Here is a 13,236-nt window from a genome sequence, read left to right on the forward strand (position 1 = left end):
AAAAGCACTATAGTTGATGTCCATTAATATCATTAACGTAACATTCAGTTTTTTCCCCCCCAGCCAAATTAGTTCTAAACTATGAGGGCAATCAAAATGCCACATGACTCAAAACTGGATCAGATCCAGTTTCACTTCATACTTCCTCTCCCATCCTTGTGATGTTAATCATTGTCCCACAGTTACAGTGTTCTTTCATCACTAAACACTTTTATAGGAAGACATAATGTTTGGCTGTAAACATGTCTGAAACAACATGCTTCTACATTTGTATGCCAACAAATCCTGAAACCCACGTGAAACTAGTTACATCATCCACAGTTCTTAAGTTTTCATGTTTCATGTCTTTAGTAGAAAGACTGAAGGAGAGACAGACAGATAAAGAGACAGAGAAAGACAGGTTTGTGATGTGAGCTGAGATCTTCTTGTTGTGGCACTAAAAGTCATAAAAGGCCTTCAGGTTTTACAATGTCATGTCCAAACGCAGCATCCCCCACGGCTTGTCTTACCCTCTCTGTTCCTTCTCCCCCCGCCTGCCTGCCCGCCCACTCGCTATATTTCCTTAGTTCTGCTTTCATCTGTGCAAAAAGACAAGCTTATATTTACCACTGAGAAGCACTCACTTGTAGTACTCTTAAAAAATATAACTGACCGGAAGGAATTTTGTGGTTTGTGTTCATGTGGGATTGATTGACTGTGGTCTGAATGTTTTCTAATGCATGTGGTACAAAGTCAATCTCTGTGCAACTGATGCCATTCCAAGAACATGTCAGAAGTACCAATTTAGGCTTGGAGTGCCAAAATAAGTCATTTTAAAAATCTCCTGCTTTTTGAACACTAAGTGTTTCTTAAAACAGAGAAATACAACCATTACAGATGAGAATTTTATTCTATGTTTAAAATCAAGTCTTCAGAAAAGAAGTGTCCATAAGTGTCAACGTTGTGAAAGTCATTCCATTCTTTAAAGGTGATGTTTTGTTTTATGTTGGCCTTTCAAAACAAAAGACTCAGAGGTGACCAATAAATCCATATATTGTATACTTTGCATCCTCAAGCTATTTGTCCACTTGGGGTGTAAAACACTCTGTGGAAAGTCCCCCTTGAACCAGAGCTTTGAACATCTACTCTCCACCATTTATCCTGTCTGTCTGCACTTCTGCTAATTATGGCTTGCCTGCTGTGCTTGTGTGCCAGAGTGGGTGTGTCTCTCTTATGGAAAGGCGGAGACTAATAATACCATATTTTTTGAAAAGACAGAAGGCCTCTAGCCATTGCTTTCAACATGCATGCCACACAGGCAGTCCCACCCACAGCACTCAGATCTGCCATTGATGGTCATCCCCTTCACACTGTTTGACTCTCGGCAGCTGTGGCCTAGCGTGAGAGAAAAGTGCAACAAATTACTTCACAACTGCTTCTAGGGGCAAATGTCAAATATCCCTCCATATTGACCAGAATGGTGCACAGGCACTTACACGAGTGAGGGTATTTTCTGTGTAGGGTGTGGATGTCATGTCAGAGAAAGAATAAAATGCTTTCCTTTTCTGGATGCCATCCAGGCCTGTGCACAGTACCAGGCAGCTGTCAATAGGATTGATGAGCCCAGCTGGTAAAGATGTGCTTGATGTCAGCAGGGCAGCAGATTTTAGCAGGGCCAGAGCACTCACAACATGAATGAGGTGTGATCCGAAGAGGACTTGATGATTTAGAGCACTGCGATCGGGCAGGTGAGATGACTGTGCTGCAGATACTTTGTTGGTGAATCAGCCAAAAATTATTTCAAGATGAGGAGGGAGTGTGCAACAGTGAGCAGAGGTCAGGTTGTGCATTTTTGCATGTGAGTGTGTAAAAGCGAGTGTCTGAAAGAGGGTGGGCAAAGAGAGCGAATGAAAAAGAAAAAAAGAGAAAATACTGGAGGTGCAAAAGCTCTCCGCAGATGTCCAAATAAATGGTAAATCACTGAGAGGACCTGAAGGTGCTCAAATGCTTTTTGTCTGAATGTGTTTGCCAGCCCAGGGGCTGCCGAATGATTTAAATGTTTGCAGAAATCCTCGGGCCACTTGCACACTCCACCATCCCCCCTCCATGGATGGCCTGTGCAAACACACACGCACACAGAGCCAAAATGGTGCCCATTCACATGCTTCAAGAGATGGCCTCTCTCAGGCTGGGGAATGCTTATCTGTGTGTTACTGTGCTTATATGCACAAAGTGTCTATTTAGGTGTGTCCTCATTCCAAGAGCTGTAAAGATGCCATTGGAGTCAAAGCCCAGAACACTGAATCTAGTTACAGGTGTTCTTTTTAACACAGTTTCCCAGAAGAAAAATAAAAAATAAATGTTATGGACAAGCTTGTATGGAGGCCTGGGGAACCAGAAGTAACACAGACCCACAAAACAAGTTAAAACCACAAACCCATGGTCACAAACACCACACACAAACATACCGAGAGAGAGATGATTTGAAGAAAAAATTTAAAGCAAGTAAAAATCTCTCATATTATTCAAAACATATCAAAATTTTCTTGTAATGTCGGCAGAAATGTGTATAAATCGTCTTGTTTTATAAGGTAAACATTTTCCATTTCTCCACTCTACATAACTAGTTTTTCACTAGCTAAAGTGAGGGCCATTCGCTCTCCTTATCCTTGTTTTAACTGCATGGTTGAGAAAGAAAATAAAGCCACAATGAATCTCTCTATATTTTTAACACAGACATTTGCATTTTAAAAGGCATCGTGATGAGTTCCTATGTAAAGTTACTTTATTGCCATTAATAATTATCAGTGATAAACTGCCTGAACATTAAAAAGAAATACAAATCCATTCACATTTTTATGGCTAGAAAAATTATAGCATGACATTTGAGAGTCATTGAGCTGCAGCTTACGGGCTTATTTTGGAAAGTCAGAGACATCTCAAATGCTTTGGTAGTTTGTAATTTGGATGCGGTTTGGTATGGTTGAGGTAAGATGGCCACTGCTAAGTCCTTATATTTAACACAAACTCTTAAACACTCAATATTGGGAGTAATATCTTGTTTATGGTCCATAAGATTACATGAACCATGGATGTACACTGTAAAAAATTGCCATACATTTACAGCCAAATTCCTACAGCAATCTACTGTGATTCTTAAATACAGTAGTTTGCTGTTAAAATGTTGCATTCTGGGAAGTCAAGAGCAGGCTCACTGTGAAGTGACTAGTTTTAAGGTATATAGCTGTTCTATGCAATGCATTAGGGGAAAATGAGCATTTAAAATCATGATATCAACTTGGTGAAAGATATAGTAACATTTTGAAACCATTGTGGGTTATAATAGTGAAATACGCATAAGCCCTTGTGCTTGAATAAGCATGCTTTGGCAATGCATTGGGGCTACAAAAAAAAAAATACAAAATACAAAATTTTTATTCAGACTTAGATGTCTTGGTTTAATTAGTGCTGTTGTTTTGTTATCAATAGTTGTGTTTTATTGGAAGTCACCATTATGTTTATTAGTGTTCTCTTGAGCTGGCACTTTGGACCTTCTTTATTGTTACATTATGTTCTTCCAGCAAGTCAATTTATGTTTAAGTGAATGTAAAAAGGCAAAGCTGAACATTAAAATACAAGTAACTTGAACTACAAAAAAAAAAAAAAAAATGTAAAAAATAAACCAGTAAATTGTTAAAAATAGAAGTAATTTCTACATGCCCCAGTGCATGCTGGGAACATATCTGTTAATTTCAGTGTGTAATAGACAGTGTGTAATTTGACAGCTATATGCAGCTAAATTACAGTTGTATGCTGTAGCTGTAAAAACAGGATCTAGCTGTTCATTTCAGCAATGGCAAGACACCATGAATTTTACAGTAACATGCTGGAAACCCTGCTGCCAGTTCTTTACTGTTTTTTTGGCGAGAAAATCTTTAACAGTGTATGTATTTAGAGTCTCTTTAGAGCCAAAAGAGTATAATTTGCAACATGGCCTATTTCATTCACAAATGTACAGCTAGGAATTCAAAACATTCTCATTAAATGGACAAATAAATAGTATTTTCTTCTTATTATTATTATAAGGCTACTAATATATTTTAACCTTTTTGTTTTAAGTTTTAACTTCCCATTAAATTCAATTTGAACAAAAAACAAATCTATTCAAGGATAATTTGATGGAAATGTGTTATCAAATTTACATTTCTAAACAAAAATTAATTCTTAAAAACGGGCTAATATATATAAAACAAATAATAATAATAAATTACATTTTAAAACAACTGTAAAATAAACTCACATATTCTCATAGATTCACACAATTCAGAATATTTGCATATAAGCACTATATGGTTTACGAGTGTTTCACTGCCCACTGGTGGCATAATTACGTACTGCTTCATGCTGCTTATGAGACTTCTCTCGCGCTTCCCCCAAATCTCTATAGCAGCAACCTTGACATGCAATTTTGCTGAGGTGTCAAGATGTTTGGTAATCTTTGGCATTGTTTTAGTTGAGAGTTATAATTAAATGACGTAACTTTGCAAGCAAAAATGTTCAGCATTTCAAGGTTAAGGACAACATGTCCCCGCATGTCGGAAATCCTCATAAATTATTATTTTTTTACACTGTTTACGTGTGCGTTTTAGACATTAAGTTAATTATTAGGTCACAGTTTGTTTATTTAAAGAAAGCATATAAAAAAGTATATCTTACAGTAGTGATGCCATATAGATAGGCCTAGGCTATTAATTAGGATATTTGACTTATATCCATAATAAAGGCAAAGAGGATGAAAATGATGCCACACTTTTCGGGGCTATAGGGAACTGTGGAAATATATAGACATGTAAAGAGTTTGCTACTAAACTGACATTTTTCTACCAAGTGTCACTCTTATTTGTTGTTGTGTGGTATGAACCCTTATTTATGCGGAATCAATAGTTTGGTGCATGACTAACCATTATTTGTGTGCTGCCTAATGGCCTAATACAAGCAACAGAACAATACAGTCACACCCTGAACAGTCTCACAAAGCGTTTGTATTTATTTACTTTCAAATACAATCTCTTAGATTTTCATAGTTCCATATGTCGATTTACTCGGCATGTCTGTTAGAATATTTAGACTGATTTCAGATCAGTCTGCAATTCTCTTGTTAGACCATAGGGGGTAGCACAACACCTGAGACAACTTGCTAGCCATGAGTAATTTGTACTTTCCTCACGACTGACGAGCATCAACTTAAAGGAACAGTTCACCCAAAAATAAAAATGCTCTCATCATTTACTTACCCTCATGCCATCCCAGATGTGTATGACTTAAGTATTTAGAAGAATATCTCGGCTCTGTTGGTTCATACAATGCAAGTGAATGCATACCTACATTTTGAAGCTGCAAAAGCACATAAAGGCAGCATAAAAGTAATCCATACGACTCTGGTGGTTTAATCAATGTTTTCAGAAGAAATATGATAGGTGTGGGTGAGAAACAAAATCAATATTTACTTCTTAAGTCCTTTTTTCAGCTTTAAATTCTCCTCTCTGTGTGGTAGGTGGTGCACAAATAATGTGAATTGCCAAAAACAAAAGAAGAATGTGAAAGTTAAAGTGAAAGTGGAATTTTATTGTAAATAAGTACTATAATATTAAATATTGTTACTCACCCACACCTATCATACTGGATCTCTTCTGAAGATACAGATTTAACATTTAGCATTGTATGGACCTACAGGGCTGAAATATTCTTCTAAAAATCTTTGTTTCAGCAAAAGATCCCACATCTGGAATGGCATGAGGAGGAGTAAATTATAAGAGAATTCTAAATTTTGAAATAACATTTTCATCATTTACTCATCTCATGTAGTTCCAAACCTACATGACTTTCTATTATCTGTTGAACACAAAAGTAGATGTTAGGCAATATGTACAACAGGTACAGTTATTAAAACAGGTTTTTGTGATGTAAAAAATGAAATAAATATCAGAATTTTTGCACCTTTATTGTAAAAATGACAACATATGCAATGCCACTGAAAAAACAAAGTGACACATTTTAGAGAAAATAAAAAAATATGAATAACCCAACTGCATAATTGTGAACATCGTTTAACTAATACTTAGTTGAAGCACCCTTTCATGTATAACAGCACTCCGTCTGTTGAGTAAGAGTCTATTAGCTTGGCACATTTTGACATGGGAATATTTTCCCACTCTTCATTGCAAAAACATTCCAGATCTGTCAAATTGCAAGGACATCTCCTGTGGACGGCCCTTTTCGGGTCCCCCCACAGATTTTCTGTAGGATTCAGGTCTGGGCTCTGGATGGGCCATTCCAAAACATTAATAGTTGTTACATTAAACATTAAAGCCGTTCTTTTGTTGATTTGGACATGTGCTTTGGATCATTGTCATGCTGAAAGATCTTTTAATTTTCAGACAGAAACCCGAAGGTTCGGTATCAAAATTCACTGGTACTTGGAGCTATTCACAATTCCCTCCACCTTCACTAAAGCCCCAGTTCCAGCTGAAGAAAAGCAGCTCCAAAGCATGATGCTGCCACCACCATGCTTCACCATGGGTATGGTGTTCTCTTGCTGATGTGCTGTTGTTTTTGCACCAAAATTGTAAAAGGTATTTTTGGGCAAAAAGTTCAATCTTGGTCTCATCAGACCATAACACATTTTTCCACATGGTTTTGGGAGATTAGATATAGGTTTTTGCCAGGCTTGGATGTTGAAGTCAGAAAAGGCTTGGTCTTGCCACTCTGCTCAGACAGATGAAGAATAGGGGAGATAGTTGTCTAGGGAGCAACCAGTACTTGCCAGAAAGAGCTGCAGTTCCTTTAATGTTGCTGTGATGACTGCCTTCACTGTGTTTCATGGTATATCTAATGCCTTGGAAAGAATTTTGTAGCCTCATCTGAGCAGTACCTTTCAACAATGAGATCCCGTTGATGCTTTGTAGCTCTTTGTGGCCCATGGCTCTTGTAGTAGCATACAACCGAGTTAATCAGAGTCATTTCAGGTGAAGACAGGTCTGTAATATTTCACATGAGTTTGATGATTGGTTGATTCTAAACACAGACACATACCCAATTATAAAAGGGTGTGCACACTTATGCAGTTAAGTTATTCTAAGTTTTTTATTTTTATTCTTTTTTCTCTGAAATGTGTCACTTTGGTTTTCAGAGGCATTGCATAGGTTGTATTTTTACATTAAATGTGCAAAAAGTCTGATATGATTTATCTTTATGATGTCTTTGCTGTTTTAACAGGTGTGTGTGTAGACTTTTATATGCACTGTAAGTCTCAGTCGCCATTCGCTTTGCAACAATTGCATCTGTTTCTATATAACAAAAGTGAGTAGTGAACATTCTGCATAACATCTCATATTGTGTTTCTTGAAAGAATGTAAATGAGGTTTGAAACAACATGAGAATGAGTAAATGACAACAGAAATCAAAATTTAGGCTGAATTATCCTTTCAAACAGGGTCAGATTCTCACCACAATATTGAGAGGTACTGTATATTTCTGTTATAATGCTCAGGATTATCTCTGGTTATTGATGTTATTCACACATTTTTTTGCAATAGTACCATTGAACTCCAACTACCACCCTTTGGGCAGTTTTAAGTTCTTTCCTCATGCCGACCAATACATTGTTGGATAAATGTCTTTGCCTCTACTATTTTAAGGCCCAAACTGATGTAAAATGTCTCTCGGTGTCTTTTAGGTGTGTGCCAGTATATTTTGGAGGGGCACTCAAAACAACATCACTCATTGTGGAGGCGCTCTGGAGCCTATTAAAATGACCTTAAATTAAAAAGAGTGCCACAGATCGGACAATTAAGGCATTCATCAAGTCAATGAGAAATGTGGTTCCTCTATCTTAAAGGGCTTCTCCTCTATTCACTGAGTACTGAGTAGAGATAAATGCAAAACAGCAGGGAACAGGAAACACTAGTAAGATAAGCATGCCCAGGTTCTTTGTACTCTGCCACTATGAATCTGCATCACTAAATCAGATCATGCCATTAAAATATAGTGGCAATAAATGAACATGTAATCCTGAGCCCCATCACAGGTCGTAGTATCACCATGCTGTAACGGGATGAATAATAAACTGTACCTCAGAGAAAATATTCTTTCTTCCACACACACATTTCCTCCCACACAGAAATCTCCCTCAGACATGTCAACCCAGTGGATGCGGTTTAGGAATAAAGCTATGAGGGGCAACAGAACAAATCAATGGAACAAGTACGGAAACAAATCACAGTGGTGCTGAGGATAATGAATGAATAGATGAGGGAAGGATGAGATCCGAGAGAGGAGAAAATGGGTAAAGAAAAGGACGTAGGGTGCAAATAAGGTGAAAGGAAGAGAATGAGCAAAACTATGAAGTGGGAGATAGAGGGGAGATGATGAGAGAGAGTGTGTAGGAGTGTGTGAAAGACTGAGAGACTGTAGAGGAGATTTATGCTAGCTGTATAATCCCCCACACCCACCACCACCACCACCCTCCCACATCTCCAACTCCACCTCAGGCACCGGCCAGCCCTCCCCAGGTCTTCTGCTGCACACACACACACTTTCTCCCCTACCCGCCCGCACCGGAGCCCGTGATTAAGATTCTGGAGGGATACGACTGCAGCACTTTGCAAATGGAAGACTAGACATAATTTCCCTAAAATGCTGTTTTTTATCACCGATTTCCCCTCCACCAGCCTCCCACCGCACGATTGATAGCTGATGGCACCTCTGACAACTTAACGTTTTTATGACCAGATTTATGGGATATCTGCTCCTGCCTTTTTATAGCTAAAACTCTGTAAAAATGCTTATTTCTGTGATAAGGAGAGGGAGGGCGAGGATGTCTGTGTATGTGCAGCTGAAAGAACATGTATTTGTCGGTGAGGAGCAGTGCCTCTGCATTGCAGGGTGAGGTGTTCCCTAAAGCTCTGAGCTCCACTGAGCCTGAACCAGAACATTCTCTGAGGTGGTCAAGCTGCAGCTCTCTGACAATGATGGGGTGCGTTCCGAACTATGGCATTCTTTTCGTTTAAAGGGAGGGACTATTTCACCAAAATATCACTGAAATAAATTGGCCGCTGGCTCAAACTGACTTTGATTTTGCTCAAATAAATCATTTTTACATTTACTGGACCTCTCCGGGAGATTTGTAGTTCAATCAACATAGTTTTATAGTTATATTTAGTGAATTCAGATTTGTACCAAAATACTGCCTTTTGAATATGGAATAGTTTCCCTATAAATATACCTATTTGAGTATCATCTTCTGTTCTGCAATCATTTGTGATTCTTGAACAGCCATTGCACTCTGCTACCATTCCATGCATAACAGCATTATTTTTGATTAATATGTGCAATAGCATTAATTTGATATCTAACCATGAAACTGTCTCTTTTCAACCTATTATGGTTTCATCACTGTATTTCTTTTCCTGTTATTGTAAGTCATAACAACTGAAGTTTGTTTTTAATTGTGTATTTTAGTATTCTTCATTAGTAAAATATCATCAAAAAAACACATATTACCTAAATGTGGCATTCATTTGGCCACTCTTTATGTCGTGACAATTCATTTGATGAAATGTCAGATTTAGCTGTAAACACGACTGACATTAAGTGTAGAGTTTATGTGGCTAAATTTTTATGTGCTCAGTGTTTATGTCTCCATGGCAAACTGCTCTTTTTATGTGTTCGTGGAACCAACATTTCTTCCTGAATTGGCGAGGTATTGTTTATGTGTTGGCAGTGCCATATGGAACACACCGCTGGAGAATTTCCTTTTCGCCTACAAATCATGCGCGTGTGTAAGTGTGTCTGTGCTCAGTTAAAAAATATGTTTTTGTCAGATCTTTATGAATGCAGATGTCCACATATATTTGTTTATATTATATCAGTGTGCTGAAATGGAACTGCAATGCCTGGTGCTGCAGAGTGAGGTAAATTTATAGTAGCAGTGTTAGATTTACTGTCAGTTCTGCAGTGTATATATACATGTTCCTTTCTCGCTCTGTATTCTTTCTGTCTTCCACCAATGTCTCTTGTTGTTTTATCACATTTTAATTTCATTTCTTTCAATTGTCCTATGCGTACATCCATTTCACCTCATTTCTTACTTTTCTCCTTTTCCTTCCATCTCATCATTTATCTCACTTTTCTGCAGTGCAGTTTAAGTGTACCTCTGTGTAGAATGAGGTTTCCTTACTTCATCATAGCCACTAATCATATATTGAAAATTCACAGATGAATAACATTCAGTAACTCATTTTCCACAGGACTCAGACATTCAAAGCTCTCAAGAGCAGCTCTAAGGGTAGGAACACCCACATACCCAAAACCAGTTGGATTTGATGTTAAATACGCCAATAAATGCAGAATCAACACCTTTCCATTTTCAACCCTCTTCGCCTGGGCTAAAACTCCCTGAATTTTTCTATCACACTTTTTTCCGTTCTGGTTGTCTGTTGAGGTGGTGTGAATTTTACAAGAAGGAATCTGAAAATGTGTGCTTCAAAAGTGCTCAAACCCAAAAAATTTCCTTATGCAGTAAAGAGTGTTAATGTCTTCCAGAGCAAAACTCTCAACACTGATGCTGTACACGATGAACACTGTTTTGTTGCTGACCTGAGAGGTTAACAGCGCGTGGAACTACAATCAAGTTATTATACCATTTTCCAACCTGGTCTCATGACCAGCCATAATAATAGTTCAAGATGGCAAAATTGTAAGGAATCATACGAGTTGGCTTGTACCAAAACATAGGTCATCTACACCCATAGGGAAAAAGAAATGAACCAAAAAAAATATGTTATTATGAGTTTTCCTGGGTTTAACCCCTAAACCAAACACAGCAATAAATTCTAATACCATACACAAACCCTAAACCTAACCATGATTTTAATAGGAAAATGCACTGTTGTGTACCATGGAAGAAAGAGAATAAAGTGTTCAAACAATTTCTCCTGAAACTAAACCCCAAACTTAACCATGATTTTAATAGGAAAATAGGTTTTATGTACCTTGCAAGAAGAAAAAATACAAGAGAAGCGTGTTACAGGTTAATGACAAAGAGGACATCTGTTATATGTAATACTTTAAAAAAAATGAAATGAGTAACCAAAGTTGTTCACTGACGTTTCCAAAGGTTGGATAGGAGGCTAGCTAGCTAACATTTGATGCCTATTTTGTATAGATGTAATATTCTGTTTGTTAATTGGTTGGTCTCTGTAGAAGGAAAATTCAAAGTCAAAGCCAAGTTGTACGATATATAACAATTCTGTCATCTCGTATGAATTATTACAAGTTGTCATGAGACTATGTTGCATCTGTGCATCTGAACATGTGTTTGCAGAAGTGTTTGAAAGTCATTAGCTGGAACATCAGTGTAAACAGGATAACCCTATGCAGGTGTGCATTTGGTAACATATGTCTGAAACATATCTGTTTGTCTTTATTTAGTCACACAATCATTGTTTATGAGGCTTTGTGTGTGTTCACTGTACATTAAGTATTTCTGTAATTGGGCCCTGCTGATCACTGGCTCCGATTAGGAACCATGCTGACTAGTGTCTGGTGCAGAACACAGATCTGAATTTTTCTCGCAGTTTGACCAAGGCATTTAGAAATGTATTCACTCTTGAATCTAACTACTCTAATTGTCTTTGATAACTGGAAAAATATAATTATATTCTTAAAATAATTATACAGTCTTAATAATGCTGTGATGAACAGGAGTGCTGTTTGTTCCCGAGATGATTGCTGCTTTTCTGCATAGAAGGGCATTGTTCTGCAGTGAAATTTGCCCAGATTTCCACATTTCACAGTTGGGTGATGCTTTTGTTGTGTATGCAAGAGTGCCTGTGCATTCTATACTTCACAATCGTAAATACTGTATCATTAAATAGTACACCGATCGGCCACAACATTAAAACCGCCTGCCAAATATAGTGTAGGTTCCCCTTGTGCCGCCAAAACAGCACCAACTTGCATCTCAGAAGAGCATTTTTCTCCCCCCAATTGTACAGAGCGGTTATCTGAGTTACTGTAGACTTTGTCAGTTCGAACCAGTCTGGCCATTCTCGGCTGACCTCTCTCATCAACAAGTAATTTCTATCCGCAGAACTGCCGCTCACTGGATGGAAACGCCTTGTTGATGAGAGAGGTCAACGGAGAATGGCCAGACTGGTTCGAACTGACAAAGTCTACAGTAACTCAGATAACCACTCATAACAACTATGGTGAGAAGAAAAGCATCTCAGAATGCTATTTTGAGATAAGGGTTGATGCTGCTTTGGTGGAATGAGGGGGACCTACACAATATTAGGCAGGTGGTTTTAATGTTGTGGCTGATTGGTGCATATACACTTACTGAGCACTTTATTAGGAACACTATAGTCCTAATAAAGTACCGGACGTTGTCTTCTGCTGTTGTAGCCCATCTGCCTCAATGTTCGACATGTTGTGTATTCAGAGATGCTATTCTGCTCACTACAATTGTACAGAGTGGTTATCTGAGTTACCGTTGCCTTTCTGTCAGTTTGAACCAGTCTGGCCATTCTCTGTTGACCTCTCTCATCAACAAGCCATTTTTTCCATCCGCAGAACTGCCGCCCACTGAATGTATTTTATTTTTGGCCCCATTCTGAGTAAACTCTAGAGACTTTTGTGTGTGAAAATCCCAGGAGATCAGCAGTCTTATAATTCCTGTCCCTTAATGGGACTTCTGTGTGCATGTAAAATGATTTTCACCCAGTAGCTTTAACCTCTGTTTTACGTATAACAATGGAAAGAGACCATGTTCAGCATCTTAACTCATCTGTTTGTTCTAGCCATGATCCATTGCAATTTGCATATGAGTAACAGAGGCACCGATGATGCTGTTATAACTATGATGAATTTTGTAACTCACCATTTTCAAAAGTCTAATGCATATGCTAGAATTTTAGATTTGACCTCTGCATTTAATACAGTGAGGGTTGGTATTCTGTTAGAACGGTTGACTGCAAAGGGTGTTAACAGATGCCTGATATTTTGGATCAAAGGCTTTTATGTTGTATCGAACGCAATGTGTTTGGTTTAATGGACATATGCCAGGACCCCCAGAGCTGTGTCCTACCACCAATATTATTTTCCTTCTATGTTAATGATCTTACAATTCATAACCCTAATTTGAACCTTTTTAAATATGCCGACGACATGGCTTTGGTGGGCCTTTTTCAGAAAGAA

This window comes from Xyrauchen texanus, chromosome 25, assembly GCF_025860055.1.
Source record: "Xyrauchen texanus isolate HMW12.3.18 chromosome 25, RBS_HiC_50CHRs, whole genome shotgun sequence".
NCBI lineage: Eukaryota > Metazoa > Chordata > Actinopteri > Cypriniformes > Catostomidae > Xyrauchen > Xyrauchen texanus.